The 12,560-nt window shown below is 47.5% G+C and overlaps 49 non-coding genes across 49 annotated transcripts; all 49 read left to right on the top strand.

Annotated features, from left to right (window-relative positions):
* Nucleotides 1-462: 462 nt before the first annotated feature.
* trnas-gcu (transfer RNA serine (anticodon GCU)) lies at nt 463-544 on the top strand. Its single transcript has one exon. It is a non-coding gene; the product is annotated as a tRNA-Ser (tRNA).
* Nucleotides 545-1,015: 471 nt separating this feature from the next.
* On the top strand, nt 1,016-1,097 carry trnas-gcu (transfer RNA serine (anticodon GCU)). Its single transcript has one exon. It is a non-coding gene; the product is annotated as a tRNA-Ser (tRNA).
* An 85-nt stretch (nt 1,098-1,182) lies between these two features.
* On the top strand, nt 1,183-1,264 carry trnas-gcu (transfer RNA serine (anticodon GCU)). The gene has a single exon. It is a non-coding gene; the product is annotated as a tRNA-Ser (tRNA).
* An 85-nt stretch (nt 1,265-1,349) lies between these two features.
* trnas-gcu (transfer RNA serine (anticodon GCU)) lies at nt 1,350-1,431 on the top strand. Its single transcript has one exon. It is a non-coding gene; the product is annotated as a tRNA-Ser (tRNA).
* An 85-nt stretch (nt 1,432-1,516) lies between these two features.
* Nucleotides 1,517-1,598, top strand: trnas-gcu (transfer RNA serine (anticodon GCU)). Its single transcript has one exon. It is a non-coding gene; the product is annotated as a tRNA-Ser (tRNA).
* An 85-nt stretch (nt 1,599-1,683) lies between these two features.
* Nucleotides 1,684-1,765, top strand: trnas-gcu (transfer RNA serine (anticodon GCU)). The gene has a single exon. It is a non-coding gene; the product is annotated as a tRNA-Ser (tRNA).
* Nucleotides 1,766-2,017: 252 nt separating this feature from the next.
* On the top strand, nt 2,018-2,099 carry trnas-gcu (transfer RNA serine (anticodon GCU)). The gene has a single exon. It is a non-coding gene; the product is annotated as a tRNA-Ser (tRNA).
* Nucleotides 2,100-2,184: 85 nt separating this feature from the next.
* Nucleotides 2,185-2,266, top strand: trnas-gcu (transfer RNA serine (anticodon GCU)). The gene has a single exon. It is a non-coding gene; the product is annotated as a tRNA-Ser (tRNA).
* An 85-nt stretch (nt 2,267-2,351) lies between these two features.
* trnas-gcu (transfer RNA serine (anticodon GCU)) lies at nt 2,352-2,433 on the top strand. The gene has a single exon. It is a non-coding gene; the product is annotated as a tRNA-Ser (tRNA).
* An 85-nt stretch (nt 2,434-2,518) lies between these two features.
* Nucleotides 2,519-2,600, top strand: trnas-gcu (transfer RNA serine (anticodon GCU)). The gene has a single exon. It is a non-coding gene; the product is annotated as a tRNA-Ser (tRNA).
* An 85-nt stretch (nt 2,601-2,685) lies between these two features.
* Nucleotides 2,686-2,767, top strand: trnas-gcu (transfer RNA serine (anticodon GCU)). Its single transcript has one exon. It is a non-coding gene; the product is annotated as a tRNA-Ser (tRNA).
* Nucleotides 2,768-2,852: 85 nt separating this feature from the next.
* On the top strand, nt 2,853-2,934 carry trnas-gcu (transfer RNA serine (anticodon GCU)). The gene has a single exon. It is a non-coding gene; the product is annotated as a tRNA-Ser (tRNA).
* Nucleotides 2,935-3,019: 85 nt separating this feature from the next.
* Nucleotides 3,020-3,101, top strand: trnas-gcu (transfer RNA serine (anticodon GCU)). Its single transcript has one exon. It is a non-coding gene; the product is annotated as a tRNA-Ser (tRNA).
* An 84-nt stretch (nt 3,102-3,185) lies between these two features.
* Nucleotides 3,186-3,267, top strand: trnas-gcu (transfer RNA serine (anticodon GCU)). Its single transcript has one exon. It is a non-coding gene; the product is annotated as a tRNA-Ser (tRNA).
* An 85-nt stretch (nt 3,268-3,352) lies between these two features.
* trnas-gcu (transfer RNA serine (anticodon GCU)) lies at nt 3,353-3,434 on the top strand. The gene has a single exon. It is a non-coding gene; the product is annotated as a tRNA-Ser (tRNA).
* Nucleotides 3,435-3,519: 85 nt separating this feature from the next.
* On the top strand, nt 3,520-3,601 carry trnas-gcu (transfer RNA serine (anticodon GCU)). Its single transcript has one exon. It is a non-coding gene; the product is annotated as a tRNA-Ser (tRNA).
* Nucleotides 3,602-3,686: 85 nt separating this feature from the next.
* On the top strand, nt 3,687-3,768 carry trnas-gcu (transfer RNA serine (anticodon GCU)). The gene has a single exon. It is a non-coding gene; the product is annotated as a tRNA-Ser (tRNA).
* Nucleotides 3,769-3,853: 85 nt separating this feature from the next.
* Nucleotides 3,854-3,935, top strand: trnas-gcu (transfer RNA serine (anticodon GCU)). Its single transcript has one exon. It is a non-coding gene; the product is annotated as a tRNA-Ser (tRNA).
* An 85-nt stretch (nt 3,936-4,020) lies between these two features.
* trnas-gcu (transfer RNA serine (anticodon GCU)) lies at nt 4,021-4,102 on the top strand. The gene has a single exon. It is a non-coding gene; the product is annotated as a tRNA-Ser (tRNA).
* An 85-nt stretch (nt 4,103-4,187) lies between these two features.
* On the top strand, nt 4,188-4,269 carry trnas-gcu (transfer RNA serine (anticodon GCU)). Its single transcript has one exon. It is a non-coding gene; the product is annotated as a tRNA-Ser (tRNA).
* Nucleotides 4,270-4,354: 85 nt separating this feature from the next.
* Nucleotides 4,355-4,436, top strand: trnas-gcu (transfer RNA serine (anticodon GCU)). The gene has a single exon. It is a non-coding gene; the product is annotated as a tRNA-Ser (tRNA).
* Nucleotides 4,437-4,521: 85 nt separating this feature from the next.
* trnas-gcu (transfer RNA serine (anticodon GCU)) lies at nt 4,522-4,603 on the top strand. Its single transcript has one exon. It is a non-coding gene; the product is annotated as a tRNA-Ser (tRNA).
* Nucleotides 4,604-4,688: 85 nt separating this feature from the next.
* trnas-gcu (transfer RNA serine (anticodon GCU)) lies at nt 4,689-4,770 on the top strand. Its single transcript has one exon. It is a non-coding gene; the product is annotated as a tRNA-Ser (tRNA).
* Nucleotides 4,771-4,855: 85 nt separating this feature from the next.
* trnas-gcu (transfer RNA serine (anticodon GCU)) lies at nt 4,856-4,937 on the top strand. Its single transcript has one exon. It is a non-coding gene; the product is annotated as a tRNA-Ser (tRNA).
* An 85-nt stretch (nt 4,938-5,022) lies between these two features.
* Nucleotides 5,023-5,104, top strand: trnas-gcu (transfer RNA serine (anticodon GCU)). The gene has a single exon. It is a non-coding gene; the product is annotated as a tRNA-Ser (tRNA).
* Nucleotides 5,105-5,189: 85 nt separating this feature from the next.
* On the top strand, nt 5,190-5,271 carry trnas-gcu (transfer RNA serine (anticodon GCU)). Its single transcript has one exon. It is a non-coding gene; the product is annotated as a tRNA-Ser (tRNA).
* An 85-nt stretch (nt 5,272-5,356) lies between these two features.
* trnas-gcu (transfer RNA serine (anticodon GCU)) lies at nt 5,357-5,438 on the top strand. The gene has a single exon. It is a non-coding gene; the product is annotated as a tRNA-Ser (tRNA).
* An 85-nt stretch (nt 5,439-5,523) lies between these two features.
* Nucleotides 5,524-5,605, top strand: trnas-gcu (transfer RNA serine (anticodon GCU)). The gene has a single exon. It is a non-coding gene; the product is annotated as a tRNA-Ser (tRNA).
* An 85-nt stretch (nt 5,606-5,690) lies between these two features.
* On the top strand, nt 5,691-5,772 carry trnas-gcu (transfer RNA serine (anticodon GCU)). Its single transcript has one exon. It is a non-coding gene; the product is annotated as a tRNA-Ser (tRNA).
* An 85-nt stretch (nt 5,773-5,857) lies between these two features.
* Nucleotides 5,858-5,939, top strand: trnas-gcu (transfer RNA serine (anticodon GCU)). The gene has a single exon. It is a non-coding gene; the product is annotated as a tRNA-Ser (tRNA).
* An 85-nt stretch (nt 5,940-6,024) lies between these two features.
* On the top strand, nt 6,025-6,106 carry trnas-gcu (transfer RNA serine (anticodon GCU)). The gene has a single exon. It is a non-coding gene; the product is annotated as a tRNA-Ser (tRNA).
* Nucleotides 6,107-6,191: 85 nt separating this feature from the next.
* trnas-gcu (transfer RNA serine (anticodon GCU)) lies at nt 6,192-6,273 on the top strand. Its single transcript has one exon. It is a non-coding gene; the product is annotated as a tRNA-Ser (tRNA).
* An 85-nt stretch (nt 6,274-6,358) lies between these two features.
* Nucleotides 6,359-6,440, top strand: trnas-gcu (transfer RNA serine (anticodon GCU)). The gene has a single exon. It is a non-coding gene; the product is annotated as a tRNA-Ser (tRNA).
* Nucleotides 6,441-6,654: 214 nt separating this feature from the next.
* trnas-gcu (transfer RNA serine (anticodon GCU)) lies at nt 6,655-6,736 on the top strand. The gene has a single exon. It is a non-coding gene; the product is annotated as a tRNA-Ser (tRNA).
* An 85-nt stretch (nt 6,737-6,821) lies between these two features.
* trnas-gcu (transfer RNA serine (anticodon GCU)) lies at nt 6,822-6,903 on the top strand. Its single transcript has one exon. It is a non-coding gene; the product is annotated as a tRNA-Ser (tRNA).
* An 85-nt stretch (nt 6,904-6,988) lies between these two features.
* trnas-gcu (transfer RNA serine (anticodon GCU)) lies at nt 6,989-7,070 on the top strand. The gene has a single exon. It is a non-coding gene; the product is annotated as a tRNA-Ser (tRNA).
* Nucleotides 7,071-7,155: 85 nt separating this feature from the next.
* trnas-gcu (transfer RNA serine (anticodon GCU)) lies at nt 7,156-7,237 on the top strand. The gene has a single exon. It is a non-coding gene; the product is annotated as a tRNA-Ser (tRNA).
* Nucleotides 7,238-7,322: 85 nt separating this feature from the next.
* On the top strand, nt 7,323-7,404 carry trnas-gcu (transfer RNA serine (anticodon GCU)). The gene has a single exon. It is a non-coding gene; the product is annotated as a tRNA-Ser (tRNA).
* An 85-nt stretch (nt 7,405-7,489) lies between these two features.
* On the top strand, nt 7,490-7,571 carry trnas-gcu (transfer RNA serine (anticodon GCU)). The gene has a single exon. It is a non-coding gene; the product is annotated as a tRNA-Ser (tRNA).
* An 85-nt stretch (nt 7,572-7,656) lies between these two features.
* Nucleotides 7,657-7,738, top strand: trnas-gcu (transfer RNA serine (anticodon GCU)). The gene has a single exon. It is a non-coding gene; the product is annotated as a tRNA-Ser (tRNA).
* Nucleotides 7,739-7,823: 85 nt separating this feature from the next.
* On the top strand, nt 7,824-7,905 carry trnas-gcu (transfer RNA serine (anticodon GCU)). The gene has a single exon. It is a non-coding gene; the product is annotated as a tRNA-Ser (tRNA).
* Nucleotides 7,906-7,990: 85 nt separating this feature from the next.
* On the top strand, nt 7,991-8,072 carry trnas-gcu (transfer RNA serine (anticodon GCU)). The gene has a single exon. It is a non-coding gene; the product is annotated as a tRNA-Ser (tRNA).
* Nucleotides 8,073-8,157: 85 nt separating this feature from the next.
* Nucleotides 8,158-8,239, top strand: trnas-gcu (transfer RNA serine (anticodon GCU)). The gene has a single exon. It is a non-coding gene; the product is annotated as a tRNA-Ser (tRNA).
* A 74-nt stretch (nt 8,240-8,313) lies between these two features.
* Nucleotides 8,314-8,395, top strand: trnas-gcu (transfer RNA serine (anticodon GCU)). The gene has a single exon. It is a non-coding gene; the product is annotated as a tRNA-Ser (tRNA).
* Nucleotides 8,396-8,480: 85 nt separating this feature from the next.
* On the top strand, nt 8,481-8,562 carry trnas-gcu (transfer RNA serine (anticodon GCU)). Its single transcript has one exon. It is a non-coding gene; the product is annotated as a tRNA-Ser (tRNA).
* Nucleotides 8,563-8,647: 85 nt separating this feature from the next.
* trnas-gcu (transfer RNA serine (anticodon GCU)) lies at nt 8,648-8,729 on the top strand. Its single transcript has one exon. It is a non-coding gene; the product is annotated as a tRNA-Ser (tRNA).
* An 85-nt stretch (nt 8,730-8,814) lies between these two features.
* Nucleotides 8,815-8,896, top strand: trnas-gcu (transfer RNA serine (anticodon GCU)). Its single transcript has one exon. It is a non-coding gene; the product is annotated as a tRNA-Ser (tRNA).
* Nucleotides 8,897-8,981: 85 nt separating this feature from the next.
* Nucleotides 8,982-9,063, top strand: trnas-gcu (transfer RNA serine (anticodon GCU)). Its single transcript has one exon. It is a non-coding gene; the product is annotated as a tRNA-Ser (tRNA).
* A 214-nt stretch (nt 9,064-9,277) lies between these two features.
* Nucleotides 9,278-9,359, top strand: trnas-gcu (transfer RNA serine (anticodon GCU)). Its single transcript has one exon. It is a non-coding gene; the product is annotated as a tRNA-Ser (tRNA).
* The last annotated feature ends 3,201 nt before the right edge of the window (nt 9,360-12,560 follow it).

Raw genomic sequence — 12,560 nt, 5'->3', positions numbered from 1 at the left:
GTCAAAGAAAGCCAAGTTTACATCGGATACTTGATCAAATGCTAACATGTTAACAGTTGGTATGCTAATTAGAAAAACTTAAGCGAAATCCCTGAAAGTGAAACTGACACGCATTTTGCGTCACCTAACACCGAACTTAAAACTCTTTGAAGTTGTGAATAATAATTTGAAACCCTAAACACCCGAATGTGAAAGCCCAACACTGTTTTGAAACCCTATGCCTGTCTCAAAACCCTACTTTGAAACCCTAATCCTGTTTTAAAACCCTACTTTGAAACCCTAACCCTGTTAACCACAAGTGAGATGAGGTGGCATTTAGTTATTTTGTGTTGGAACATGAACCCTGTCCTAGAACCTCCCCCCCCCCCCCCCCCCCCCCCCCCCCCCGACCGCCCTACTTTGAAACCCTAATCCTTCGAAACCCTAATCCTTCGAAACCCTAACCCTGATACACACAAGTGAGATGAGGTGGCCGAGAGGTTAAGGCGATGGACTGCTTTTCCATTGTGCCCTGCACGTGTGGGTTCTAATCCCATCCTCGTCGATATTTAATCTTATGCTGTGTCGTAACATGAAGACAATCTTGAAACCCTAACACTCCTGTGAAACCCAAACCCTACTTGAAAACACTAACCCTCTTCTGAAACCCAAAGCCCACGTTGAAACACTAATTTGAAACCCCAACCCTACTTTGAAACTCAACCTTAACACACTAATTTGAAACCGTAACCCTACATTTAAAACGAACTTTGAAACCCTAATCCTACTTTAGAACACTACTATAAAACCTGAACTCAATTTTGAAACCCGAACCCTGTTTTGAAACCAGATTTTTTGAAACCCTAACCCTTTGAAACCATAAGTGGAAACCGTAACCCTCGTTTGAAACACTACTTTGAAACCCAAACCCAACTCAAAAGCACTAACCCTCTTCTGAAAACCGAACCCTCCTTTGAAACTTTAACCCTACATTTAAAACCTGCTTTGAAAGCCTTACCCTTTTCAGACCGTATGTGATGAGGTGGCCGAGAGGTTAAGGCGATGGACTGCTAATCCATTGTGCTCTGCACGCGTGGGTTCGAATACCATCCTCGTCGATATTTAGTCTTATGTTGCGTCGTAACACCAAGCCCGTCTTGAAACCCTACCTTGAAACCCGAACCCCACATCTACCCCATACGTGATGAGGTGGCCGAGAGGTTAAGGCGATGGACTGCTAATCCATTGTGCTCTGCACGCGTGGGTTCGAATCCCATCCTCGTCGATATTTAGACTTATGTTGTGTCGTAACACCAAGCCCGTCTTGAAACCTTACCTTGAAACCCGAACCTCACATCTACCCCGTATGTGATGAGGTGGCCGAGAGGTTAAGGCGCTGGACTGCTAATCCATTGTGCTCTGCACGCGTCGGTTTGAATCCCATCCTCGTCGATATTTAGTCTTATGTTGTGTCGTAACACCAAGCCCGTCTTGAAACCTTACCTTGAAACCCGAACCTCACATCTACCCCATATGTGATGAGGTGGCCGAGAGGTTAAGGCGATGGACTGCTAATCCATTGTGCTCTGCACGCGTGGGTTCGAATCCCATCCTCGTCGATATTTAGTCTTATGTTGTGTCGTAACACCAAGCCCGTCTTGAAACCCTACCTTGAAACCCGAACCCCACATCTACCCCATACGTGATGAGGTGGCCGAGAGGTTAAGGCGATGGACTGCTAATCCATTGTGCTCTGCACGCGTGGGATCGAATCCCATCCTCGTCGATATTTAGTCTTATGTTGCGTCGTAACACCAAGCCCGTCTTGAAACCCTACCTTGAAACCCGAACCCCACATCTACCCCATACGTGATGAGGTGGCCGAGAGGTTAAGGCGCTGGACTGCTAATCCATTGTGCTTTGCACGCTTCGGTTTGAATCCCATCCTCGTCGATATTTAGTCTTATGTTGTGTCGTAACATCAAGCCCGTCTTGAAACCTTACCTTGAAACCCGAACCTCACATCTACCCCATATGTGATGAGGTGGCCGAGAGGTTAAGGTGATGGACTGCTAATCCATTGTGCTCTGCACGCGTGGGTTCGAATCCCATCCTCGTCGATATTTAGTCTTATGTTGCGTCGTAACACCAAGCCCGTCTTGAAACCCTACCTTGAAACCCGAACCCCACATCTACCCCATACGTGATGAGGTGGCCGAGAGGTTAAGGTGATGGACTGCTAATCCATTGTGCTCTGCACGCGTGGGTTCGAATCCCATCCTCGTCGATATTTAGTCTTATGTTGCGTCGTAACACCAAGCCCGTCTTGAAACCCTACCTTGAAACCCGAACCCCACATCTACCCCATACGTGATGAGGTGGCCGAGAGGTTAAGGCGATGGACTGCTAATCCATTGTGCTCTGCACGCGTCGGTTTGAATCCCATCCTCGTCGATATTTAGTCTTATGTTGTGTCGTAACACCAAGCCCGTCTTGAAACCTTACCTTGAAACCCGAACCTCACATCTACCCCATATGTGATGAGGTGGCCGAGAGGTTAAGGCGATGGACTGCTAATCCATTGTGCTCTGCACGCGTGGGTTCGAATCCCATCCTCGTCGATATTTAGTCTTATGTTGCGTCGTAACACCAAGCCCGTCTTGAAACCCTACCTTGAAACCCGAACCCCACATCTACCCCATACGTGATGAGGTGGCCGAGAGATTAAGGCGATGGACTGCTAATCCATTGTGCTCTGCACGCGTGGGTTCGAATCCCATCCTCGTCGATATTTAGTCTTATGTTGCGTCGTAACACCAAGCCCGTCTTGAAACCTTACCTTGAAACCCGAACCTCACATCTACCCCGTATGTGATGAGGTGGCCGAGAGGTTAAGGCGATGGACTGCTAATCCATTGTGCTCTGCACGCGTCGGTTTGAATCCCATCCTCGTCGATATTTAGTCTTATGTTGTGTCGTAACACCAAGCCCGTCTTGAAACCTTACCTTGAAACCTGAACCTCACATCTACCCCATATGTGATGAGGTGGCCGAGAGGTTAAGGCGATGGACTGCTAATCCATTGTGCTCTGCATGCGTGGGTTGGAATCCCATCCTCGTCGATATTCAGTCTTATGTTGTGTCGAACACCAAGCCCGTCTTGAAACCCTACCTTGAAACCCGAACCCCACATCGACCCTGTATGTGATGAGGTGGCCGAGAGGTTAAGGCGATGGACTGCTAATCCATTGTGCTCTGCACGCGTGGGTTCGAATCCCATCCTCGTCGATATTTAGTCTTATGTTGCGTCGTAACACCAAGCCCGTCTTGAAACCCTACCTTGAAACCCGAACCCCACATCGACCCCATACGTGATGAGGTGGCCGAGAGGTTAAGGCGATGGACTGCTAATCCGTTGTGCTCTGCACGCGTGGGTTCGAATCCCATCCTCGTCGATATTTAGTCTTATGTTGCGTCGTAACACCAAGCCCGTCTTGAAACCCTACCTTGAAACCCGAACCCCACATCTACCCCATACGTGATGAGGTGGCCGAGAGGTTAAGGCGATGGACTGCTAATCCATTGTGCTCTGCACGCGTGGGTTCGAATCCCATCCTCGTCGATATTTAGACTTATGTTGTGTCGTAACACCAAGCCCGTCTTGAAACCTTACCTTGAAACCCGAACCTCACATCTACCCCGTATGTGATGAGGTGGCCGAGAGGTTAAGGCGATGGACTGCTAATCCATTGTGCTCTGCACGCGTCGGTTTGAATCCCATCCTCGTCGATATTTAGTCTTATGTTGCGTCGTAACACCAAGCCCGTCTTGAAACCCTACCTTGAAACCCGAACCCCACATCTACCCCATACGTGATGAGGTGGCCGAGAGGTTAAGGCGATGGACTGCTAATCCATTGTGCTCTGCACGCGTGGGTTCGAATCCCATCCTCGTCGATATTTAGTCTTATGTTGCGTCGTAACACCAAGCCCGTCTTGAAACCCTACCTTGAAACCCGAACCCCACATCGACCCCATATGTGATGAGGTGGCCGAGAGGTTAAGGCGATGGACTGCTAATCCATTGTGCTCTGCACGCGTGGGTTCGAATCCCATCCTCGTCGATGTTTAGTCTTATGTTGCGTCGTAACACCAAGCCCGTCTTGAAACCCTACCTTGAAACCCGAACCTCACATCTACCCCATACGTGATGAGGTGGCCGAGAGGTTAAGGCGATGGACTGCTAATCCATTGTGCTCTGCACGCGTGGGTTCGAATCCCATCCTCGTCGATATTTAGTCTTATGGTGCGTCGTAACACCAAGCCCGTCTTGAAACCCTACTTTGAAACCCGAACCCCACATCTACCCCATACGTGATGAGGTGGCCGAGAGGTTAAGGCGATGGACTGCTAATCCATTGTGCTCTGCACGCGTGGGTTCGAATCCCATCCTCGTCGATATTTAGTCTTATGTTGCGTCGTAACACCAAGCCCGTCTTGAAACCCTACCTTGAAACCCGAACCCCACATCTACCCCATACGTGATGAGGTGGCCGAGAGGTTAAGGCGATGGACTGCTAATCCATTGTGCTCTGCACGCGTGGGTTCGAATCCCATCCTCGTCGATATTTAGTCTTATGTTGCGTCGTAACACCAAGCCCGTCTTGAAACCCTACCTTGAAACCCGAACCCCACATCTACCCCATACGTGATGAGGTGGCCGAGAGGTTAAGGCGATGGACTGCTAATCCATTGTGCTCTGCACGCGTGGGTTCGAATCCCATCCTCGTCGATATTTAGACTTATGTTGTGTCGTAACACTAAGCCCGTCTTGAAACCCTACCTTGAAACCCGAACCCCACATCGACCCCATATGTGATGAGGTGGCCGAGAGGTTAAGGCGATGGACTGCTAATCCATTGTGCTCTGCACGCGTGGGTTCGAATCCCATCCTCGTCGATATTTAGTCTTATGTTGTGTCGTAACACCAAGCCCGTCTTGAAACCCTACCTTGAAACCCGAACCCCACATCTACCCCATATGTGATGAGGTGGCCGAGAGGTTAAGGCGATGGACTGCTAATCCATTGTGCTCTGCACGCGTGGGTTCGAATCCCATCCTCGTCGATATTTAGTCTTATGTTGCGTCGTAACACCAAGCCCGTCTTGAAACCCTACCTTGAAACCCGAACCCCACATCTACCCCATACGTGATGAGGTGGCCGAGAGGTTAAGGCGATGGACTGCTAATCCATTGTGCTCTGCACGCGTGGGTTCGAATCCCATCCTCGTCGATATTTAGTCTTATGTTGTGTCGTAACACCAAGCCCGTCTTGAAACCCTACCTTGAAACCCGAACCTCACATCTACCCCATACGTGATGAGGTGGCCGAGAGGTTAAGGCGATGGACTGCTAATCCATTGTGCTCTGCACGCGTGGGTTCGAATCCCATCCTCGTCGATATTTAGTCTTATGGTGCGTCGTAACACCAAGCCCGTCTTGAAACCCTACTTTGAAACCCGAACCCCACATCTACCCCATACGTGATGAGGTGGCCGAGAGGTTAAGGCGATGGACTGCTAATCCATTGTGCTCTGCACGCGTGGGTTCGAATCCCATCCTCGTCGATATTTAGTCTTATGTTGCGTCGTAACACAAAGCCCGTCTTGAAACCCTACCTTGAAACCCGAACCCCACATCTACCCCATACGTGATGAGGTGGCCGAGAGGTTAAGGCGATGGACTGCTAATCCATTGTGCTCTGCACGTGTGGGTTCGAATCCCATCCTCGTCGATATTTAGTCTTATGTTGCGTCGTAACACCAAGCCCGTCTTGAAACCCTACCTTGAAACCCGAACCCCACATCTACCCCATATGTGATGAGGTGGCCGAGAGGTTAAGGCGATGGACTGCTAATCCATTGTGCTCTGCACGCGTGGGTTCGAATCCCATCCTCGTCGATATTTAGTCTTATGGTGCGTCGTAACACCAAGCCCGTCTTGAAACCCTACTTTGAAACCCGAACCTCACATCTACCCCATACGTGATGAGGTGGCCGAGAGGTTAAGGCGATGGACTGCTAATCCATTGTGCTCTGCACGCGTGGGTTCGAATCCCATCCTCGTCGATATTTAGTCTTATGGTGCGTCGTAACACCAAGCCCGTCTTGAAACCCTACTTTGAAACCCGAACCTCACATCTACCCCATATGTGATGAGGTGGCCGAGAGGTTAAGGCGATGGACTGCTAATCCATTGTGCTCTGCACGCGTGGGTTCGAATCCCATCCTCGTCGATATTTAGTCTTATGTTGCGTCGTAACACCAAGCCCGTCTTGAAACCCTACCTTGAAACCCGAACCCCACATCTACCCCATATGTGATGAGGTGGCCGAGAGGTTAAGGCGATGGACTGCTAATCCATTGTGCTCTGCACGCGTGGGTTCGAATCCCATCCTCGTCGATATTTAGTCTTGTGTTGTATCGTAACACCAAGCCCGTCTTGAAACCCTACTTTGAAACCCAGACCCCATATGTGATGAGGTGGCCGAGAGGTTAAGGCAATGGACTGCTAATCCATTGTGCTCTGCACGCGTGGGTTCGAATGTTGCGTCGTAACACCAAGCCCGTCTTGAAACCCTACCTTGAAACCCGAACCCCACATCGACCCCATATGTGATGAGGTGGCCGAGAGGTTAAGGCGATGGACTGCTAATCCATTGTGCTCTGCACGCGTCGGTTTGAATCCCATCCTCGTCGATATTTAGTCTTATGTTGTGTCGTAACACCAAGCCCGTCTTGAAACCTTACCTTGAAACCCGAACCTCACATCTTCCCCATATGTGATGAGGTGGCCGAGAGGTTAAGGCGATGGACTGCTAATCCATTGTGCTCTGCACGCGTGGGTTCGAATCCCATCCTCGTCGATATTTAGTCTTATGTTGCGTCGTAACACCAAGCCCGTCTTGAAACCCTACCTTGAAACCCGAACCCCACATCTACCCCATATGTGATGAGGTGGCCGAGAGGTTAAGGCGATGGACTGCTAATCCATTGTGCTCTGCACGCGTGGGTTCGAATCCCATCCTCGTCGATATTTAGTCTTATGTTGCGTCGTAACACCAAGCCCGTCTTGAAACCCTACCTTGAAACCCGAACCTCACATCTACCCCATACGTGATGAGGTGGCCGAGAGGTTAAGGCGATGGACTGCTAATCCATTGTGCTCTGCACGCGTGGGTTCGAATCCCATCCTCGTCGCTATTTAGTCTTATGTTGTGTCGTAACACCAAGCCCGTCTTGAAACCCTACCTTGAAACCCGAACCCCACATCTACCCCATACGTGATGAGGTGGCCGAGAGGTTAAGGCGATGGACTGCTAATCCATTGTGCTCATCACGCGTGGGTTCGAATCCCATCCTCGTCGATATTTAGTCTTATGTTGCGTCGTAACACCAAGCCCGTCTTGAAACCCTACCTTGAAACCCGAACCCCACATCTACCCCATATGTGATGAGGTGGCCGAGAGGTTAAGGCGATGGACTGCTAATCCATTGTGCTCTGCACGCGTGGGTTCGAATCCCATCCTCGTCGATATTTAGTCTTATGGTGCGTCGTAACACCAAGCCCGTCTTGAAACCCTACTTTGAAACCCGAACCTCACATCTACCCCATACGTGATGAGGTGGCCGAGAGGTTAAGGCGATGGACTGCTAATCCATTGTGCTCTGCACGTGTGGGTTCGAATCCCATCCTCGTTGATATTTAGTCTTATGTTGTGTCGTAACACCAAGCCCGTCTTGAAACCTTACCTTGAAACCCGAACCTCACATCTACCCCATATGTGATGAGGTGGCCGAGAGGTTAAGGCGATGGACTGCTAATCCATTGTGCTCTGCACGCGTGGGTTCGAATCCCATCCTCGTCGATATTTAGTCTTATGGTGCGTCGTAACACCAAGCCCGTCTTGAAACCCTACTTTGAAACCCGAACCTCACATCTACCCCATATGTGATGAGGTGGCCGAGAGGTTAAGGCGATGGACTGCTAATCCATTGTGCTCTGCACGCGTGGGTTCGAATCCCATCCTCGTCGATATTTAGTCTTATGTTGCGTCGTAACACCAAGCCCGTCTTGAAACCCTACCTTGAAACCCGAACCCCACATCTACCCCATATGTGATGAGGTGGCCGAGAGGTTAAGGCGATGGACTGCTAATCCATTGTGCTCTGCACGCGTGGGTTCGAATCCCATCCTCGTCGATATTTAGTCTTGTGTTGTATCGTAACACCAAGCCCGTCTTGAAACCCTACTTTGAAACCCAGACCCCATATGTGATGAGGTGGCCGAGAGGTTAAGGCAATGGACTGCTAATCCATTGTGCTCTGCACGCGTCGGTTTGAATCCCATCCTCGTTGATATTTAGTCTTATGTTGTGTCGTAACACCAAGCCCGTCTTGAAACCTTACCTTGAAACCCGAACCTCACATCTACCCCATATGTGATGAGGTGGCCGAGAGGTTAAGGCGATGGACTGCTAATCCATTGTGCTCTGCACGCGTGGGTTCGAATCCCATCCTCGTCGATATTTAGTCTTATGTTGCGTCGTAACACCAAGCCCGTCTTGAAACCCTACCTTGAAACCCGAACCCCACATCTACCCCATATGTGATGAGGTGGCCGAGAGGTTAAGGCGATGGACTGCTAATCCATTGTGCTCTGCACGCGTGGGTTCGAATCCCATCCTCGTCGATATTTAGTCTTATGGTGCGTCGTAACACCAAGCCCGTCTTGAAACCCTACTTTGAAACCCGAACCTCACATCTACCCCATACGTGATGAGGTGGCCGAGAGGTTAAGACGATGGACTGCTAATCCATTGTGCTCTGCACGCGTGGGTTCGAATCTCATCCTCGTCGATATTTAGTCTTATGGTGCGTCGTAACACCAAGCCCGTCTTGAAACCCTACTTTGAAACCCGAACCTCACATCTACCCCATATGTGATGAGGTGGCCGAGAGGTTAAGGCGATGGACTGCTAATCCATTGTGCTCTGCACGCGTGGGTTCGAATCCCATCCTCGTCGATATTTAGTCTTGTGTTGTATCGTAACACCAAGCCCGTCTTGAAACCCTACTTTGAAACCCAGACCCCATATGTGATGAGGTGGGCGAGAGGTTAAGGCAATGGACTGCTAATCCATTGTGCTCTGCACGCGTGGGTTCGAATGTTGCGTCGTAACACCAAGCCCGTCTTGAAACCCTACCTTGAAACCCGAACCCCACATCGACCCCATATGTGATGAGGTGGCCGAGAGGTTAAGGCGATGGACTGCTAATCCATTGTGCTCTGCACGCGTGGGTTCGAATCCCATCCTCGTCGATATTTAGTCTTGTGTTGTATCGTAACACCAAGCCCGTCTTGAAACCCTACTTTGAAACCCAGACCCCATATGTGATGAGGTGGCCGAGAGGTTAAGGCAATGGACTGCTAATCCATTGTGCTCTGCACGCGTGGGTTCGAATGTTGTGTCGTAACACCAAGCCCTCCTTTGAAACCCGCTAAACACTTTGACATGCTAATCCGACTTTGAAACCCAAACCCTACTTTTAAAACCCCAACCCTACTTTGAAACCCTAACCTTGTTGAGCCCACCTGATAGGTTAAGGCGTTGCACTGCTAACACATTGCGAGCGACCCGAACGGGGCGAAGAGAGTACAAGAAATGCTTTGTTCGTGGCGCCTTTTTGTTGTTGTTGCAGGGAATGAAAGCAGAAGCGCCGCCGACAAAAGTTTTCATTTTTCTCTTCTCTGTCCAGTGTTGTGACTCGATGGATGTGTCACACGGGCGCTCCAACGTAAACGAGGCCCGGGTCAAAACAAACAGCGAGGACGCAAGTCATCCCGCGGCTTAGTCGCTCCCATTGACGGCCTAATTCCCCCACTGGGCGGCTCATAAAGGCCTCCATTGACACGCATTATTGTGAAAATGTGTGCGGCGGGTGATGCACGGCGTCTATCTTTGCCTGGAACATACCAACATTTGGCTGAGGTGGCATTTTTTTATCCCCCCCCGTTACTGTGCTGCTGTGACTCAGGACTTTTCCCGTGTAAACACGAAGGTCGGGAATGTTGGGCCCGGCGGCGTGTTAACCCGTTTTCTGGTCATGCTCCTTTTCATTTTTAATTTATTTACCGAGAAGTAATAAAAGCCGCTGTCCGACCTCATGACGTCCATGGGATCATCTTCACGATCGAAGCGGCCACCTAATCCCTTTTGTTTCAGCCACGTGGGAGACAACTGAAGCCACTGTAATTGAAAACCAGTGACGCAAAGAGGAACATTAAAACCCTCTCATGCTTATTTATTCGTAAACCTGCGAGGGGTCTCAAGGTCACATCAATGTGTACAACGCTCCGGATAAGAAGTAGAACTTTCCCACAGAAATTTTAAACGGGGTTGCTACCTGTTGCAAATCTGAAACCACCATTTCATTCGCCAAGTTGTATTTGAACGTTTTGGGGAAAATGTGTGCATGGGGGATGGGGGGGGGGGGGGGGGGGCAAGTTCCACATAAAAGAAGAGTATGGTTGTCTTGAGTCAGTCAACCTTGGTGGATTATACTATGAACTGGATGCTTGAGAATCTACACAGACAAAGAAAAAAAAAACTAACATTTTCAGCAAACACCTTTTTTTAATTATTTTTTTTTATTGATTGAAGCAAAGCAAATTTATTTATATAGTGCATTTCATACACAAGGTAACTCAATGTGCTTCACATGATTATAAGCATCTAAAAATAAAGAGACAAATAGAAGACAGCTTATAAGTAATTAAAAAGAAAGGACAAAAAAAAAAAAAAATCTACAGTGCAAGAAAGAGCATTTAAAAGCGGAAATGGATTTAATATTGTGTCCTGTGGTCAGGTACTATTTTGAACGAGAGCAGCTCAAATGCTAACATAACTTATGCGAACTTATAGCGCTAAGGGAGATTGATACAAATTCTACATCTGGTCCAGTAGTCGGTAGTAGTTCCTTGAGAAAATGCTAACAAAAGTTGATATGCTGGCACTAAAACAGATTGATACAGTTTTTAAATTATTCCCTGTAATTAGCTACTCGTTCTGAGAATTGATAAAACGCTAGTATGCTACCATGAAGCAGGAGAGCAACTTGAGTACAAATAGTACAGAGGCCGCAAATAAGGTTTTGGTTCCATGCCAATGAGAGGATACGTGAACTGAATCAACAGATCTTTTCCATAATTTTCATATTCGTCCTATTATCGAAAAAGGTCAAGAGGCGGCACTGCAGGCCGCCATTCAGCCAATGGGCGAGGAGCATCAAGTTGGCGCATGACCCATCAGAACAAACAACATTCTTTCATAACGCGTTCATCCCGACAGATGACATGTACCGAATATTACACAATTATGTGAGATTCATAACTGCATTATCTATATAATTCAATATCACAATACCCTTCATAACCAATTACATACAAGTTACATTTTAGGTTTGGAAATAACCTACTGAGCTGCCGAGTCATGTCCTAAAGATGGAATGAAGAGAATATATATTACATAATAAAATTTATATTTGAATATGCTAGCCAGATTCGGAGCGGAGACCCTCGGTGCATCAATAAGTCATAGTCTATCTGCACTACACAACTAGAGAGGGAGGAAAGTGCACAAGTTGGTTAATAATGTGGGAAAATAAATACAAGATGCACATTTTATTTGTATTATACTCGATATGGTGCCAACGTGTGTGCGGTGTGTAATAAAATGAGGTCACTCCTCTTTCACTGCAGTGCAATGTACTGCAGCGCCCTCAAGCGGTCCGTGAAGTGTTTACACCTTGCAGCAAGGAGGCCAATTCTTCTGTTCGTTGCTGGGAGAAAGTATGGCAGTATCCATCTGCCATCATTTGGAATTTTAATTGCTAAACACGTTTTTTTTGTTGTTTTGTTTTTAAAAAACAACATTTCTAACACTGATTTATTTACCATAACAAAAAAAAAATAATAATAAATCAGTATCCAATTCAGATTGAAAGTCAACATTCAGTGACAGTGCAGTCCTGAATATGCTGCAATATGACAGAATTTTTAGCTGGCTTGCACACTGAATTTTGAAGCTGAATCATTTAGGTTGAATTGTTTGATGGTTTAAAAAAAAAAAAAAAAAAAGTGCTACAAATTCAAACTGATCATCAGTGTTCATATCTGTGCCATCAGACTGATATACTTCCATTTAAAAAAAAATAAATAAAATCCTGTCAGAATCCTCACGCCAATTAAACTACATAGTTTACTCCTAAAAGCCATTGGACCTAAAAAGGTGCCAGTGTGAAGAAAAAAAAGTCTAATATTTTCAGACACAAAATTGCAACATGAGAATAAACGAGAGTATGTATGAGAGTTTAAAAAAAAAAAAAGTAAACATTTTCCAAGATAAAATTGTATGATATTAAACTCAAAGTTGAACAAAGGAAGAAAGTCAAAGTGCCATGAATTGCAAAAACTCAGAATATTACACTCATTATTCCAGAAAAGCTTTTATTCTCTAAAAAT

The sequence above is a fragment of the Phyllopteryx taeniolatus genome, chromosome 14 (genome assembly GCF_024500385.1).
Source record: "Phyllopteryx taeniolatus isolate TA_2022b chromosome 14, UOR_Ptae_1.2, whole genome shotgun sequence".
Lineage (NCBI taxonomy): Eukaryota > Metazoa > Chordata > Actinopteri > Syngnathiformes > Syngnathidae > Phyllopteryx > Phyllopteryx taeniolatus.
The sequence above is the reverse complement of the archived record's forward strand: the minus strand, read 5'-3'. Positions and strand labels throughout refer to the sequence as shown.